This window comes from Cebus imitator, unplaced genomic scaffold (assembly GCF_001604975.1).
Source record: "Cebus imitator isolate Cc_AM_T3 unplaced genomic scaffold, Cebus_imitator-1.0 Scaffold401, whole genome shotgun sequence".
Classification (NCBI taxonomy): domain Eukaryota; kingdom Metazoa; phylum Chordata; class Mammalia; order Primates; family Cebidae; genus Cebus; species Cebus imitator.
This window is the reverse complement of record NW_016107716.1, coordinates 1,883,811-1,902,556: the sequence shown is the minus strand read 5'-3', so window position 1 is coordinate 1,902,556 and position 18,746 is coordinate 1,883,811. Positions and strand designations below refer to the sequence as shown.

The 18,746-nt window shown below is 40.4% G+C and overlaps 1 protein-coding gene across 3 annotated transcripts in view; it reads left to right on the top strand.

Annotated features, from left to right (window-relative positions):
• The window catches only part of GPM6B (glycoprotein M6B), a 163,089-nt gene that overhangs the window by 17,602 nt on the left and 126,741 nt on the right, over positions 1-18,746 (top strand). The gene's annotated exons all lie outside the window — the stretch shown is intronic.

Below are 18,746 nucleotides of genomic sequence, written 5' to 3'. Positions count from 1 at the left end.
GAAACGGAGTCTCTGTAACCCAGGCTGGAGTGCAATGACCTGATCTCAGCTCACTGCAGCCTTTACCTCCTGAGTTCAAGTGATTCTCCTGCCTCAGCTCCTGAGTAGTGGGGATTACAGGTGTGTGCCACCACGCCTGACTAGTTTTGTATTTTTAATAGAGATGGGGTTTCACCATGTTGGCCAGGCTGGTCTCGAGCTCCTGACCTCAAGTGATCAGCTGGCCTCAGCCTCCCAAAGTGCTGAGATTGTAGGTGTGAGCCACTGCCCCTGGACTCTTTTTCTTCTGAAACTTTGTGGATATAGCTATAATCTCATTCTAACCAGTCTTCAAAGGACTCTGGCTTTAGGTTTCACTGTCCCTAGACCTGGGGTTTCTCTCCGAAATACTTAAGAGCCAGAGGATGCTGTCCTTCAGCAGCTCCTTTGGAGAAGCAGAGACTCATTCCCCAGTTTCTTTCCTCTGTAAGTATTGATTTCTGTGTGCTCTATTTTCTGAAGGTGCGTGGTATTCCTGTTTGGGTAATTGTTAAGGATAACATGGGAGAAATTATCTGGTTATGTTCAATCTGTCATTTATATTTAATAAATGCTTCTCAGTAGCTAAATATCGGTGTATAAAATTGTAGTCGATATTTGCAGGAAAGTTTTCACCTATATATTGAAGTCAGCAGCAATGTCATTTCCAGATAATTATTAAATGGCAGGTGCTTATGTTTATACAGTTTACTCATTCCTAAATATATCTGGATCTCTGTCTTACTGTATGAAGTTTCAGTTGGTGCATCTTACTTTAAACATCTTTGTGAGAAAAAGCCAATAGAATCTCACATACTCCACGTTGTTTCAAAGTCTTATTTTTTCATTATTTATGTAAAACTGTTATTCGTGAACATTATTTAAAATAAAAATGTTGGTCTTTGAGGGTGAAATTAAGAATGTAGAAATGTATACCTTGGTTTCCCGGAATTGAGTTCATCCTAATATGAAACAGCAAGAAATCAGAACCCTGTTTATTATAGTATTATTTTTATATTTGAAAGCAGGTGTTTGTTTTCTTTTTTTGTTTTTTTGTTTGTTTGTTTGTTTGTTTGAGACAGAGTCTCACTCTGTCACCAGGCTGGACTATGGTGGCGCACTATTGTCTAACTGCAACCTCCACCTCCTGGTTTAAGTGATTCTCGTGCCTCACCCTCCCAAGTAGCTGGGACTACAGGCATATCCCACCATGCTCAGCTAATTTTTTGTGTGTTTTTCAGTAGAGATGGGGTTTCACCATGTTGGCCAGGATGATCTTGATCTCTTGACCTGATGATCTGCCTGCCTTGGCCTCCCAAAGTGCTGGGATTACAAGCGTGAGCCACCATGCCCAGCTTGTTGTTGTTGTTGTTTTTTAAATTTTGAAAGCAGATGTTTGTTCTACGAAACAAAAATCATAGAGCTACATATTGTCCAGCAGGAAACTCTCTTCTTCCTACCTCACACCCCACCTCCAGACCATTTGCGTAATCCCTCTTTGTGATATCTGTCTTACTGGTATAACAGTATTTGAAATCTCCGATGAAAACTTTGGCCTCAATTGACCCTTCCCTAAAGTTGAAGCGTGGTTAGGTGATTTCTCCAAGTAAGGAAATGAAGTAAGAGGGTAAGTGATACAGTTTGAATGTGTATCTTTGCCCAAATCTCATATTGAAATGTAATCCCCAGCTTTGGAGATGCTGCCTGGTGGAAGGATTGTGGGAGCAGATTTGTCATTGAATGGTTTAGCAACATCTGCCTTGGTACTGTCCTCCTGATAGTGAGTTCTCATGAGCTCAGATCTTTTAAAAATGTGTAGTCCCTCCCACTCTCTCTCTTGCTGTTGCTTTGGCTGTGTGACGCACCTGCTTCCCCTTTGTCTTCTGCCATGATTTTAAGTTTCCTGAGGCCTCCCTAGAAGCGATGCAAATGCCAGCATCCTGCTTCCTGCACAGCCTGCAGAACTATGAGCCAATTAAACCTCTTTTTTTTAAATTCGAATATGAGATTTAATTGCATCCTTGCTTATGTGTGACAGTTTCAATAGATGTCAACAGAGGATATTTGGTCTCACCTTACATTCTGGTGCCACTTTTAAAAAAAATTTATTTATTTTACTTTAGGTGCATACTGTATCCGGCATTTCTCCCCATGTTATCCCTCCCCCCTATACCCCCACTGTCTCGCCCCTACCCCCTCACAACTGCCCCCAGTGTGTGATGCTCCTCTCCCTGAGTCCACATGTCCTCCTTGTTCAACACCCACCTATGAGTGAGAACATATGGTGTTTGGCTTTCTGTTCTTGTGTCAGTTTGCTGAGAATGTTGGTTTCCAGATTCATCCAAGTCCCTACAAAGGACACGAACTCGTCATTTTTTATGGCTGCATAGTATTCCATGGTGTATATGTGTCACATTTTCCTTGTCCATTCTATCATTGATGGACACTTGGGTAGGTTCCAGGTCTTTGCTCTTGTACCAAGGGCTGCAGTGAACATATGTGTGCATGTGTCTTTATAGTAAAACGATTTATAGTTCTTTGGATATATACCCAGTAATGGGATTGCTGGGTCAAATAAAATTTCTATTTCTAGATCCTTGAGAAATCGCCACACTGTCTTCCACAATGGTTGAACTAATTTACACTCCCACCAACAGTGTAAAAGTGTTCCTTTTTCTCCATATCCTCTCCAGCATCTGTTGTCTCCAGATTTTTTAATGATCGCCATTCTAACTGGCGTGAGATGGTATTTCAGTGTAGTTTTGATTTTTATTTCTCTAATGATCAGTGATGATGAGCATTTTTTCATATATTTGTTGTCCTCATATATGTCTTCTTTTTTTTTTTTTTTTAAATAAATTACCCAATCTCAGGTATTTCTTTTACAGCAGTGCGAGAATGGGCTAATACAGTAAATGAGAAGGAAAGGAAAATTTGCACAACTATATATCATCTTTTCCAGGTAATTGGGAGTTTTTTCTGCTTTCATTCCCATGAAGAAATATCTGTATAAATTCTACAGAAAAGATTTACTCTTTTGTGATTGTCATAGTCAGCTACAGTGATGCCTCGGGGAAAAAAGAAGACTGCCATAGCTGAACCCCAAGCTCTGAATGGCTAAGGTAGTTATTTGCTGTGATGCTGCTGCTTTTGTTGATACCACCAAAGGCATGATTTGAGGCAAGCTTGCTTGCCCAGCCAGCTTCCCAGCTTTCATTGTGCATGTTCATTGGTCAAATGCAATTGCAAGAGCAGGCGCCACAGTGACAGATAAGGCAGTCTTTGGCCTTAAGGAAGAGCCCACAGTCTGATGGGGAGAGAAATTATAAGGGTTATAAGCAAAACAATAGCAATTTTTATTGTGTTCAAAAATGCATTTTCTTCTGGTGATAGAATAGTCCTAATACTGGTCTACATTTCTACCACATGTGAATACCTAACATATGCATTTCTCTCTTATTTTACATAGTAGCTGGCTATCTTAATGATTGTATTAACAAGTTTCAGATTTTAGTTATATCTAAATGTTGTTGCTTTTGCAAGTGAACATCCTACTGAAATGTATTCAGTTAGCAGGAATGTAACCTTTTTGAAAGGGCATTTTCTGAATGTAGCAAATTACCATTGATAGTTTAATGCAATTAGGAAAATGGAAGTGGTTGGCAATAAAACTAATTAAAACCACACGTTGTGTCACAGAATAAACCGTAAATGATATCAGTAACTATAATGCCATAATGAGACGCTGTCATTATTTGGTGCTTCCTTCTTCAGAAGCCTGGTAACACCATCACAGGAGCTTGAAAATGAATTAAGTCTTTGTTTGAATGCTGACATATTCTAGTCTCACATATTTTAGTCTCAGATGTATGATGCTTCATTTAATTATGTCTGTAAATTTATTACCTACAGAAATTATATTTAGGGTCAAGAAGATAAGGTATATGTTATTGTTCCCATGGTAACTTTGTACTTAAAATGGCTGGCTGTGCTTACTTGATTTAAAAATATCTACAGTTTGATTGCTGTTAAAACCTCTGTTCATAATTTGCTCACATCCCGTGACTCACTCCTCATTTAACTGGCATTTCAGCAAATGACTTGATCACATAAATTGTTTGGAGAACTAACAGAAGGTTATTGCTCCAGTGCACCAAAAATATTTTAGATTTCTATCATTTAAGATTTTGAATATTTAAAAAGTAGTTTACGTGTGTTTTTGCCAGATTAAGAGTGAAACAGCCTTAACAGAATGTTTCTTTTCTTTTCTTTTTGAGATAAGATCTCACTCTGTTGCCCAGTCTGGAGTGCAGTAGCAGTGATTACGACTCATTGCAGCCTCGGCCTCCTGGGCTCAAGCGATTCTCCTTCCTCAGCCTCCCAAATAGCTGGAACCCAGTTGTGCACCACCATGCCTGGCCAATTTTTGTGTTTCTTGTAGAGACGGGGTTTTGCCATGTTGCCCAGGCTGATCTTGAACTCCTGAGCTCAAGCTGCCTGCTTGCCTGAGCCTCCCAAAGTGCTGGGATTACAGGCATGAGCCACTCGATCTGGCCTCATGTTTGTTGATAATTCATGGGCACAGTGATGAATTGTACTTTGGTGTAATATGGGGTGTTTCAAGCTAACAGCAGTTATAAGGCAGATGTGCCTACTGGCATTTCACTTGGATGTATAACACTGGACTTGAATGTTTCAGTCTATTTATATCTCCTGTCTGCTGTCACGGAAGTCCCATTTTAGCCAATCTGCTGCCTTATTTTTTTAAGATAGAGCCTCCTTACACACACACACACACACACACACACACACACACACACTCTCTCTCTCTCTCTCTCTCTCTCTCTCTCTCTCTCTCTCTCTCTCTTCAAACAAACCTAAGCAGTGCAGACATGCTGCATTATTTTCCATCCAGTAGCCCGGAGTAGCTCTGCCTCAAGAGAAAGGTGCTGGCCTTTCTGGCTGCCTTTAACCAGTCAGTGTCTTTTTTTACGTGACTATTTTGCAGATGACTGGGGTTTCCAGCACTCTCATATTTGAGATAAGCAGAGAATAACAATTTATGTAGATATATCTGAGCCTGAATTACATTGTGTATCTCTGTTGGTGACTCCAAAGTCTCCTGCTTCAGAGATGTGAGCAATGACAATTCTGTCTTGTTTTTTTCTTTCTGTTTAGGTATCCATTCCAAAAACTTGGGGACAGTGTGGGAAGAGAACTGCTTCTACTGTGGGCTTCTCTTTTATCCATCTCTGCCTTTATGGAAATCTTTCGTTGGCAGAGTGTGTATGTATTTCTGTGTTGGCATCTTTTTTTGATGGGTCAAACAACCTCCCTTGGTCTCTGAGAAAATAAATTAGAGCTCTAGCCTCACGAGGCAAGCCCAGAGTCTGCTGCCTCAGGCGCCCTTCCTGCTCTATACCGCCTGAGGTTGGATAGACCAGCTGAAAATCTGGCCGAGCCTTTCAGAGCCTCTTAGGGGATGTTCAAGTGGCAGATGCACTTAATTATTAGACATGTTCCAAATGCAGGAGAATGAGCTTTGAGAGAGTTTTGAATTTGTGACAAAAGGACACTGTTTTTATGAATCAACTTGATTTTTACAGAAATCAGGATGTGTGTATCAGTCAAGAAATGAAGGGATATACACACACATATACATAATACATATATACGTGTACATACATACCTATTATATATAAAATGGGCAGATGTGTTATAACATGCAGGCAGACATGCATGTATAAGTATGTGGTGTGTATGTAACAACCATTGTATACATGTATACGTATTATATGCACATATACAAGATGCATATATATACACACACAAACATTTACTGAGTCCTTATGATGTGTAAGTCCTAATTGTTTCACCTGAATCAACCAGTGTAATCCTCACTATATCACAGATGTGACAACTGAGGTCACATGGCGAGGGAGTGGCAAGGCCAGTATTTAAGCCCAAGAATTCTGGCTCCAGTTGCGTTTCTTACCTTCTCCTGATGGAGAGGATGCAGTCAGTGTCATTTAAAGGCATGGTTGATTTGGTTTGTTGGGTGTTGGTGCTCATAACCACAAGGGGACCTTCTGCTGAAAGAGAGAGAATGGAGAATGCCATTTCTCCTACCTGTTTGCTTTAGCCAGTACAGGAGAGGGAATAGGGGAACCTGTGGCTCATTTTAAAATGGTATCAGTGATGGCACAGGCACACCTTTTTCGTTCACATTTTTTTGGGATAGGATCTGGCTCTGTAGCCCAGGCTGGAGTGCAATGGTGCAATCACGGCTCCCTGCAGTTTCAAATGCTGAGCTCAAGTGATCCTCCTGTTTCAGCCTCCCAAGTAGCTGGAACTACAGGGGCACACCACCATGCTCAGCCAATTTTTGTATATTTGGTAGAGATGGGGTCTCAGTATGTTGCCCAGGCTGAACTTGAACTCCTGGGCTCAAGTGATTTTCCTGTCTGGGCCTCCCAAAATGCTGGGATTATAGGCATGAGCCACTGTGCTCAGCTGTTACACACTTTTGTTGGTGGGTTAGATCTGGGGAAAGTAGTCACAATCAGTTGGGCCAGATCTGATGAGTAAGGTGGATGACACACCAGAGGTCTGTCATTTTAGGAGTCTGTAAAAATAATATAAATTGTTAATCCTCTCCGGAGGCACTTACAACAGTGTGAGCCTCTTTGGCTGCCAGGTGGCTTGAAAGAACAGTTTGTTGTACGGATGCTTTTGTAATTACAAAACACACAGGTAATTTCATTACTTCATTATACTCTATTAGCTAAGATATAGATTTGTTTACTATAGTAGAACCCTCCAAAATGTTACTCAGCATGCCAGAAGTTTCCATCCCTCTGACGCGGAAGTCCAAGCTGGCACAGAGACACTCCTTCACAAAGGGGTCAGAGACCTAGGCTCTGTTTTATTCTATCATACTCAACACTTGGCTTTCATTTCATGATCTAAGACAGCTGTCGCAGTTCCTGCCATCACCTTCACATCTCTGCTAATAGGAGGAAGAAAAAAGAGGGCAGGCCCTTCTCTTTAAAGGCCATTCTGTGGACATTGATTGCATCCGTCACTTTTCACATCCCAGTGGCCAGAACTTGGTCATAGGATTACACCTAGCTTCAAAAGACTCTGGAAAATGTAATCTTTAGCTGGGAAGCCAGCTAAAAATATTATTATCTTAGAACATGCAGTGGTAGATATTGGAAAACAGTGAGGAGCATCTGCCATACTTAGGTATTAAAAAAAGAAGTAAAGCTGGTTAAAAACCTATCACATAAACCTTCAGATTTTTTTAAAATCTCAGATGTTAAAATAATTTGATTTTTCTTTCAGAATAATGATACACTGACAATTCATGTTCCGTATTAACATTGCAAATGTAAAACTTTGAAAGACCCATGTAGCTTATGGTATAACTATTGAGAAATCCATGATGAGGCAGGGTACAGTGGTTCACATCTGTAATTTCAGCAATTTGGGAGGCTGAAGTGGGCAGATCTCTTGAGCCCAAGAGTTTGGGACCAGCCTGGGCAACATAGTGAAACGCCATCTCTATAAAAAATAAAAAAGTTAGCCAGGCGTGATGGCACATGCCTGTGGTCCCAGCTACTCGGGAGCCTGAGATGGGAGAATCGCTTGAACCTGGGAGGTTGAGGCTGTGGGGAGCTGTGTTCATCCCACTGCACTCCAACCTGGGCAACAGAGTGAGACCCTGTCTTGAAAAATTAATGATGGAGAAAAGGGAGAGTTTTTCACATAGTTGGGAGTATGAAAGCATGTTGAGTATAAATTTTGTTATTTTGTGAAATGCACCAAAATTAAGACTGAACAAGCCAGAACAAGAAGATACCCAAGTGTTTATGGTTAGCATTTGAGGTTGGTTCAGCCTCTGCTTTTGATTCATGTTTTGGCCAGTATAAATTGAGGAAGGATGCACTTCATAATATGAAATTATGCTAGTTTGAAGTTACATTGAACACTGAGGCCTAAGCCTGCCTCAAGGTCAGGTACAGTATAGTGATCTAAAAAGAACAGAGGCTGGGCATAGTGGCTCACACCTGTAGTCTCAGCACTTTAGGAGGCTGAGGTGGGCACACTGCTTGAGCACAGGAGTTTGAGCAGCCTGATCAAGATGGTGACACCCCAGCTCTACAAAAGAATATGAAAATTAGCTAGGTGCGGTGGTGCATGCTTGTGATCCCAGCTGCTCAGGAGGCTAAAGTGGAAGGATCACTTGAGCCTGGGAGGTTGAGGCTGCAGTGGGCCAAGGTTATGTCACTGCACTGCAGCCTGGGCAACAAAGTGAGATCCTGTCTCAGATAGATAGATAGATAGATAGATAGATAGATAGATAGATAGATAGATAGAAAAAAATGGGAGAACTGGAATGTGCTATAATTGTCCTGAACTTCTTTTTTTTTTTTTTTTTTTTGAGACGGAGTTTCGCTCTTGTTACCCAGGCTGGAGTGCAATGGCGCAATCTCGGCTCACCGCAACCTCTGTCTCCTGGGTTCAGGCAATTCTCCTGCCTCAGCCTCCTGAGTAGCTGGGATTACAGGCATGCGCCACCATGCCCAGCTAATGTTTTGTATTTTTAGTAGAGACGGGGTTTCACCATGTTGACCAGGATGGTCTCGATCTCTTGACCTTGTGATCCACCCACCTCAGCCTCCCAACGTGCTGGGATTATAGGCGTGAGCCACCGCTCCTGGCCCGAGAACAGCTTTGTGCTGAACTTTTTATTCAAGGTAATATCTAACATCTTCCTATGTTGTAATTATAAGCATATGACTCTCAGCTACACAAACTTTTGATTACATATATTTAATACTTTTCATCTAAATAAAAGGTAACTAAAGTATATGCTGTATTTTCCTCACACTGACATAAGATGGATTCAGTGATTTTGCAGATTTCAAGTGGTTTTCTTCTGGCCAAGATAGGGAAATAAACAAACTAGAAATTTGTCATTTTCCTCTTATAGTAACCATATGGGGAGTCATTTTTAAATGGCCAAGATTGTATCAAGTGCTGAAGGCGATGATTATCCTAGTGGCACTCGTAAAATGAAGCGATCGTTTCTTACAATGCTCCATCCTTCCACAGGGGGAAAGTAGGATTTCCTGCCCTCCGTAAGCTAAGTACGCCAACTATTGCTTTCATTGCCTGAGCAGTTCTCTCTTTTGCCTTCACATTATTGGCTCTCTAGATTATCATTTTAATTAATTTTTTTTTAATTTGAAAAAATACTGACCTTTTTCCAGTTGTACCTACCAAAAGGATTGCTTCAAAAGTATCTTGTTCCCTAGTCTTTTACCAAATTATTCTGGGCACCAACCTCGTAATAACATCAAAATCATAAGGAACAAAAGTAATGGAGGAGGTCAGATGATTTGGGGTGTTAAAGCAAGTTTCTGCAATTGGGTTTTCAATGCTATTAAAGCATTTTGTATACTAACTGCTTTAAACAGTAACAATTACATCTTTTATTGGTTCCGCATCTCCTGGCTATCTGAACTATACAGATTTTGCAGCTGTGAAATATATATAACTATAGAGAAACAACACAAAAATTGTACTTACTTTAGCAGTGCTTTTGGAATTGAATTTTAGAAATAGAAGTTAATATTTCGGATATTATTACTGGATTTACTATAGGTTAAGCCCATTATTTGGTAAGTTTGTTCACCTTTGTCTTGGCCTCAGTTTTCTGTTCTATGAAAATAAAATAATGAACTCCCTATGTGGTTGGTGTCTGGGCAAGGGCTTCTGGTGGTAATGATCTTAAATGTCACAAATTCATGGCAGTATTTCAGGTGAGCCAGGAGATTAGTTATTGGTGAGTGGAGTTCACATTTGCCTTACCTTGAAATGTTTTCCACACTTTGGTAGCTAACTATGTCCTCAATGTGAAGGGAAATGTGTAACAGTTTGTCTTTGGGAAATATTTTTATTGACTTAGCTCCATTTTGTGAGTCACATATTCCGGCTTATAGCAGAGCGTGCCGTGGTTACTTTGCCAGGCAAATACCCAATAAGATCACAGAGCTCAGGCTTGTGTTATGTAAACCTCTTGGTGTGTTCTTTCATTTCAGGAGGGCTTGAGATAGACTGATGAGCTGCTAAATGATTGTGGAAACAGAGCCTAGTTTCAGAAGTGAATTTCGTTTGAAAAGTAATTGTAAAGGCCAAAAATGATAGACCTTTCATGGTCTCTGTAGCTATCTTTCCAATATGATGATCACTAGGGTTTAAATTGAAATTAGTTACAATTAAACTCAGTTCTTTTTTTTTTTTTTTCCATTTATTTTATTGTATTTTAGGTTTTGGGGTACATGTGAAGAACATGCAAAATTGTTTCATAGGAACACACATGGCAGTGTGATTTGCTGCCTTCCTCCCCATCACCTACATCTGGCATTTCTCCCCCTGCTATCCCCCCCCAGCTCCCCACCCCCCACCGTCCCTCCCCTATTTCCCCCCAACTGACCCCAGTGTGTAGTGCTCCCCTCCCTTTGTCCATGTGCTCTCATCGTTCAACACCCGCCTATGAGTGAGAACATGCGGTGTTTGATCTTCTGCTCCTCTGTCAGTTTGCTGAGAATGATGGTTTCCAGGTTCATCCATGTCCCCAGTTCTTTAACCACAGTAACTACATTTAAAATCTTCAGGTGACATGTGGCTTGAGACTACTATATTGGACAACAAAATACAGTAGATTTTCATCATCGCCAAAATTTCCTCGTTGGACAGCACTTGTCTGCAGGCACCTGAGAAAGAATCCTGGTATAGCAAGAAGGAGGCTTGAGATGGAAGTTAAGAGATGATGCTCTTCTAATATGGGCCTTAAAAGTTCTGTGACTGTATCTCTGAACCACTCTAGGCGTCGGTGCACAGATCAGTACTGCAGTAACTACTTCTGTATACTTTTGTATATTTATATTGCAATGCTAGCATGAAGTTCGGTTGTACCAGTGTCATTTTATGGTTTAGAAAGTGGACTTTGGAGTCAGACTGCCGCATTTTAAACACCAGTTACTTCTAAATTAATGTCTGTAGGCCTTGATTTTCTAATCTGAAAAATTGGAGCAATAAAATACCTCCTTTGCATGATTGAGTGTTAAATAGTTTCATACATACAAAGTACATAGAACAATTCCTGGCCCATGGAAGATATTCAGTGTTTTAACTACTATTTTTTTCATCTATTGAAGAGTATAAGGCACTATGAAAAGCTTTTGTTACATATGCTGTTTTCAGTTTGCTGTTACTTTCTGTGTCTTTGAACCTCCTTGTAACATGTTATACAGGAATGCAAATGTGCCACATGGTAACTTCTTAATGCTTAGTTGTCCTGCATAAATTAAGCCCCTTTAGAAAGTAAATTACTTACAATTTAGAATGGCATACTCAACGTTTGTTCTTTAATTCACCTGTATAATTAGTTCTTCCCCAAAGAAATTAACAAGCTTGACATCAATGTTGAGAAATTCTAGAGCAGAAGAGGAGACTCTCCTTCACTGTTATTTGTGTTCCTACCTCTCCAATTCCTTAGGTTGTAAGACGAAGTAAATCACAAGGGCCAGTATCTTGCTTGGAAAGGTTTTGTCATACCGCACAGGTGGCTCACATCTGTTTTCAGTGGGGTGGCTTAACTTGATGAGGCTAATGCCAAGATACAGTACACAGAGTCCACCCTGTATTTGACATAGTCATCAACGGTCTTCCTTTTGGACTTCTTTCTGCATAAGGGGAAATGTGCACTAGCCTAGTAGCTCTTACTCTGACTGTACAGCGGAGTCACCTAGAAAGCTTTAAAAATGCTGATGCCTGGTCCCACTCACAGAGGTTCTGTTGTAATTGTCCAGGGTGCTGCCTGGGCTTGGGGATTTTTTTTTTTTTTTTTTTTTTTTTTTGAGTTGGAGTCTCACTCTGTCGTCCAGGCTGGAGTGCAGTGTGGCGATCTTGGCTCACTGCATCCCCTGCCTCCTGGGTCCAAGCGATTCCCTGCCTCAGCCTCCCGAGTAGCTGGGATTACAGGCACCTGCCACCATGCCTGGCTAATTTTTGTATTTTTAGTAGAGATGGGGGTTTCACCCTCTTGGCCAGGCTGGTCTCGAACTCCAGACCTCAGGTGATTCACCCGCCTCGGCCTCCCAAAGTGTTGGGATTACAGGCGTGAGCCACTTGGGGATTTTTAAAAGCTTTCCAGATGATTCTTATGTGCAGCCATGGTTGAGAAGTGCTAGGCTGGCCTGCACTGAGTGATATGGAAAGGATACTTTTTGAAGTATGGCCCAAACATTGCTGGTTAAGGGAGCCACATCACCCTCCAGGGTAGAGATAGCTGGTGGCTTTTCTCCAGGTCTTCTCCAGTTCCACATTTAAATCAGTAATACGAATCACTGCAAAGCATACTGATCAGACCTGTGGTTAACGTGGTTCACCTGGAAGGGGAGACTAGCCGTTAGTTTACAGGTGCCAAAGGCCTTGTTGACGGGTTGGAGGGAAAAATGAGTGAATCTAAGGGTAAGGCAAACCTTTTAGTTACTTTAAATAAAACCAACTGAACAGGTAGGTATAGGATATGGGAAGGTTAGTTCAACAGCCACACGGAGGTTTTGGTTGACTGACAGCTGCAGTGGTTGAGTGTGTACTTAGAAACCAGTCCTGTGTTTGAATCTGCCTTTACTGTTTCCTTCTGGGGGATCTGGAGCATGCTCCTTAACCTCCCTGAGCTTTGGCCTCCTCTTCTATTTAGTGGGAATAAGCAAAGGCACCCACTTAATTTCATTATTGTGATAATTAAATAAGATGATTTATGAAAACTGCAACTCTAATGCCTGGCTTATAGTCAGTACCATGATTATTAAAAAGTGATGATTAGCATGCATTATGTTGATCTTCATCATCATCCTTGTAATAAGCCTGCCCAAAGAGCCTATGGCATCAGCCATGACATAAATTGAAGTATCTGGCATGGAGTATCTTTGTTGTTCAAATATACCATACTAATGTAAGATATTAACAATAGGGCTGAGCATGGTGGCTCGCACCTGTAATCCCAGCACTTTGGGAGGCCTAGGAGGGCAGGTGGATTTCTTGAGAATAGGAGTTCGAGATCAGCCTTGCCAACATGGTGAGCTCTCTCTCTACTAAAAATACAAAAATTAGCTGGGTGTGGTGGTGCACCCCTGTAATCCCAGCTACTCAGGAGGCAGAGGCACAAGAATCACTTGAACCTGGGAGGTGGAGGTTTTATGAGTCAAGATCATACCACTGCACTCCAGCCTGGGAAACAGAGTGAGACTTTGTCTCCAAAAAAAAAAAAAGAGAGAGAGAGATGAACAATAGGGCAGACTGGGTGTGAGGTATGTGGGAATCCTCTGTACCATCTGTACAATAATTCTATAAATCTGAAACTGCTCTAAAGGTTAAAAATATTATTGCCAAGGTAGTACTTGCTTTGTTAAGTGGCAATAAAATATTTGTTCATTTTCCAACAAATATTTGTGTGCTAGCTTTGTGCTCAGTAAATCTAAAGTTTACCCCTGTCATGAAGAGCAAAAATGTTTTTGTGTGAAATATTTCTGAGCCAGACGTTTCTAAGATATGCCTCTCTATATGTATGCTGAACACAATTTGATCCATTTAAAATTTCTTTATTTTGAAATAATTTTGGATAGAGATAAGTTGTCAAAATAGTAGAAAGTTCCTGTTAAACCATTCACCAAGCTTCCCCTAACCTTAACTTATATAACCATAGTATAACTATCAAAACTAGCAAATTGACACTGATACAATGCTAGTAACTACAGCATTTGTTTGAACATCCCCAGTTTTCCCCTTTACTGTGGCAGGATCCAGTTCAGGATCGCACATGGCATTGAGTTGTCCTATCTTTTTAGTTTCCTCCAACTTGTGATGGGTTCCTAACTTTTTCCTTGTCTTTCGACTTTGACTCTTGCAGAGTACCAGTCAGGTATTTTGTATTGTGTCCCTCAATTTGGATTTGTCTGACATTTTTTCATGACTACACGAAGGTTGTACATTTGGTGCAAAAATGCCACAGATGGGATATTGTACCCTTTGCAGTGTGTCATATCAGGGGACACATAATGCCAAAATTATCTCATTGCTGGTGATATTAATCCTGATCATTTGGTTAAGGGGGGTGCCCGCAGGCTTTGATCGTTTTTTTTAACTTATAATTTTTTTCAGAATGGTTTCAGATTCACAGCAAAATTAAAAGCAAGATACAGAGATTTCCTATATACCCACTGCCCCCACACATGCATTGCCTCCCCAAGTTTTAATCTATTTTTATAAGTATCTTTGATAATAGATACAACTCATGTGCCATATCACAATATAAGAGTGAGATGGGAGGAATTATGCCCACACATTCAGTGGTTTCAAATAGCTGTGCTTTTGACTTTTTATATGTAATTTCCATAATTTTCTCTCTTTAATCTGATTTGTGCTCTCAGTGATGACTTCTCCTTATTTTCAGAGTTCTGCCACCAATAGCAATTGATAAAGCAGAGAATCAGTCTGTTGTAATTGTGTGTAAAGTAGAAGCAAATAGGCTATAAATCAAGACTCAAGACAGTCTGCTAGAAAAAAAGTACATTTAGTGGGTGTTATTTGAAGTATTTTCTTCTGCCAATTTAAAAAATGAAACATAATATTTACTAGTCCATTTTAACATAAAACAAACCTGGATTTGAATCTAACTGTAAGGTTTTTTTTTGTTTGTTTTTTTGTTTTTTGAGATAGAGTTTCACTCTTGTTGCCCAGGCTGGAGTGCAATGGTGTGATCTTAGTTCACTGCAACCTCTGCTTCCCAGGTTCAAGTGACTCTCCTGCCTCAGCCCCCCTGAGTAGCTGGGATTACAGGCATGCACCACCATGCTCGGCTAATTTTTTATTTTTAGTAGAAATGGGATTTCACCATGTTGGTCAGGCTGGTCTAGAAATCCTGACCTCAAGTGATCCACCCACCTCGGCCTCCCAAAGTGCTAGGATTACAGGTATGAACCAACATGCCTGGCCGAATCTAACTGTAAGTTTAAATGGTTAAGAGTAATTTGTAAAGTCAGACGAATCTGGGTTTAAATCCTGGTATTACCCCTCACTAGCAAATTATTTACCTTTTCCAAGCCAGTCTCTACAACCAAAAACCATCTCTTGGGCTGTCATTAAAGAGTAAATGAAAAGATGTAGGGAATGTGCTAGGTACTGTGTCAGTATGTGGGAAGTGCCCAATTAATGTCAGTTGCTGTCTTTGATATTATCCGCCATAGGGCTTTTGTCGTCGCTTAAGAGTTGACAGAGCACAAAAGGATAAGTAATTAGCTTTACACCCTAATTAATCTGCAATTGTGCTGTAGAACTACCAGAAGACATAGAAGCAGAAAAAGCATAGAGGCCATTTTGTACATTTATTCCATCATATTTATGTGTAGCTGAGATCATTCTCAAGTTAGTGGTCTTGCTTTTATGACCATCATTCCTGAATCAATCTGGACATGACCAGAGAACACAAAAGAGCATTTTTTCCCCATAACTACCACATAATTTACTAGTAAAAGAGGGATCTATTGAGATTAGCTTATGAAAATTGTCTTTTGGAGTCAAGCTTGGGAATATCTGACATTAAAAAGAGTTTATGAACTTGGATGATTTTTCTTAATAATTCTTTGAAGTACTAGATATTTCTAATGATTTTGAGCCTAAAATATGAAGATCATATAGGCTAGACATTGCTTTTAAAACCCATAAAAATTATATATTTGCTCTATGTCTAGAATGGTAAGGTCTTGTTAGGTTGTGATTTGAAAGATAAGAGTTGCAACATGAGTGATATAGAGTACCTCCATTGAGTTTAAAATTTCATCTAATCCCAAATTATTTCAAACTGATAATCTTTCTATAGCCTAGCTCTATGGTAAATGTGTGTGTGTGTTTTTAAATATGTATCAAATCTTCAATACTTAGTGGCCAATAGAGTCACATTCAGCTACCCTCCTCACCCCCTCCCGGCAACAGGGACATGGTGTCCTAGAAACAGCCAGACCTATACTGGATTCCATTTTAGTGCTGAGCCTCCAAAATGGGTCTTTAGAATTAAATTTGGCTATTAGCCCAGACTTACTCAAATTTGTAACAAGCACTGCTTTGTATTTCAGCATACTCCCTAGCCCCCAACTTTGTAACTGGTTAGGGGAGGGGAAGTGGGAGGAGGTGCATGAACAAAAAACAAAAGCAGCTGCTGGAGGGAAAACCCAGTGAAAGGGGGTGAAGAAAAACAATTCGGCCACAGCAGCTGTTCAGATTCTCAAAAGAAGTCTTCACTTTACATTTGATCGCTCTAAAGTTTTTGAAGGTTTTGAGATGTTCTTTATTTGGGGAGAAATGAAATGAGGTCTATGTACGAAGCCGGTGGATTAATGCATAAATGAAATTGATTTAAGAGACCAGTGACTCTTGAATCCACGCAGCCCTTGCCTCTCTTTACAATGCGGAACTATTGTTTCATATTCAGCATCAGGATGGATTCGGAGGGTTTTTTTTTTTTTTTTTCCTTTAATCCCATTGTTTCATGAATGGAGGATATAACTGGCTCACACCAAATCTTCTCACATCCAAGATCAAATAGGGGTTTTTAAGCTTATGGCAGTAGAATAACAAGGACATGTACAAGTCTGGGAAAACTGGGAAGGCAGGCAGCAGTAGATCCATCTTGTGGGAAACTCTTATGATAGCAAATTACATGTATTACTGGTCTGAGAAATCAGAATTACCCAGGCAACATGGAAGAGGCAGAATGGCTGGCTGAACTAGAAAACTCATTCTTGGAGGCGCTCCTCTTCATGTTGTACAGATGGCTTATGTATGTGCAATATTTACATCATTGCATTTCTTAGCACCATGGGTGAGTTTGTCATTTTACAAGGTAGCCCACTGTGAAAGGTAATTTTATCGTTGGATATAGGAAATATTCCATGTCAGCCACTGAGTTTAAGAAACTGTAAAGAACTAAAATTGATTCTTCATAGAGCCACATTTGAGTATGGAATGATTTGGTATGCTACAGGCCATAGCACATCTGTGAGCATCAAATAATTTGATTTTCCCTTTTTTTTTTTTTTTTTTTTTGGATTTTTTTTTTTTTTTTTTATTTTTTTTTTTTTTTTTTTTTTTTTTTGTTTTTTTTTGAGACAGGGTCTCACTTTGTTGCCCAGTCTGGGGCACAGCTCGCTGTAGCCTCAACTTCCTGGGCTTAAACAATCCTCCTACCATAGTCTCCCGAGTAGCTGGGACTACAGGCCTGGACCACCATGCCTGACCAATTTTTTTATTTTTTATTATTTATTTTTTTTGAGACGGAGTTTCACTCTTGTTGCCCAGGCTGGAGTGCAATGGCGCGATATCGGCTCACTGCAACCTCTGCCTCCTGGGTTCAGGTAACTCTCCTGCCTCAGCCTCCCGAGTAGCCGGGACTACAGGCACGCGCCACCATGCCCAGCTAATTTTTTGTATTTTTAGTAGAGACGGGGTTTCACCATGTTGACCAGGATGGTCTCGATCTCTTGACCTTGTGATCCACCTGCCTCAGCCTCCCAAAGTGCTGGGATTACAGGCGTGAGCCACCGCGCCCGGCCCCAATTTTTTAATTGTAAAGATGGGGTCTCTCCATGTTGCCCAGGCTGGTCTCAAACTCCTGGGCTCAAATAATTCTCCTGCCTTGGCCTTCCAAAGTTCTGAGATTACAGGTGTGAGCCACTGCACCTGGCCTGATTTTTCTTGAAGGCCGATGTGGGCCTGAACTAGAGGAAGCCTGCTCTGGGCCTCACTCTGTATTGATCCCAGAAATAAATTCTTGTATAGCCTTAAGTTTTAGAGTTCAGGAGACCTGGAGGATGGCTGAGGTGTAAACTGCTCGCCTGGTCAAATCTTAAGGATCTGCATGGACTCTTCAGGACCCATGCCCCGGGAGTGTCAGGCCTGAGCCCCAGCTGGTCCCAGGGGTTTAATAGCTCACCGAGGTTGCCCAACGCAGCGGTCTGCAAACTGTGTCTGTAAAGAGCCAGATAGTGAATATCTGTTGCAACTAAACGGTGTTGTCATAGTGCAAAAGCGACGCTAGATGATACGGAAGGGAATGGATGTAGCTCTATGCCAATACAGTTTGATTTGTGCTACAGTTTGCTAACCCCTGATCTAGAGAGAGGGCTCCTGAATGAGTCCACACACCTCCAACAGGACTCTGGGGGATAGAACTCAGGACAGATTGGGATAGGAAAAAAAATTATCTATATTGTCACTAACCTCTAACTGAAACAGCATTTGTTCTCTTATGATTACAGGCAACAAACCAGTCACTTAGCAATACCTGTGACATTGGTCATTAATAGAAATCACAGATAATTTCCTATCCAATTACACTTAGTGCACATATCTCAAAATATCATTAAACACATCACTACTTTGGAAGTGTATATTATACCTACACTAGTATTAACAGAACATACGTATTCTACATTTATATAAAATTAAATGATTACATATATTTATTACGTATTGTATATATTTCAAACTTGTTTTAACATACTTCAATTTAGTTTTCTTTCTAATGCTATATCTATTTTCTTTTTTTTTTTTTTTTTTTTTTTTTTTTTTTTTTTTTTTTTTTTTTTTTTTTTTTTTTT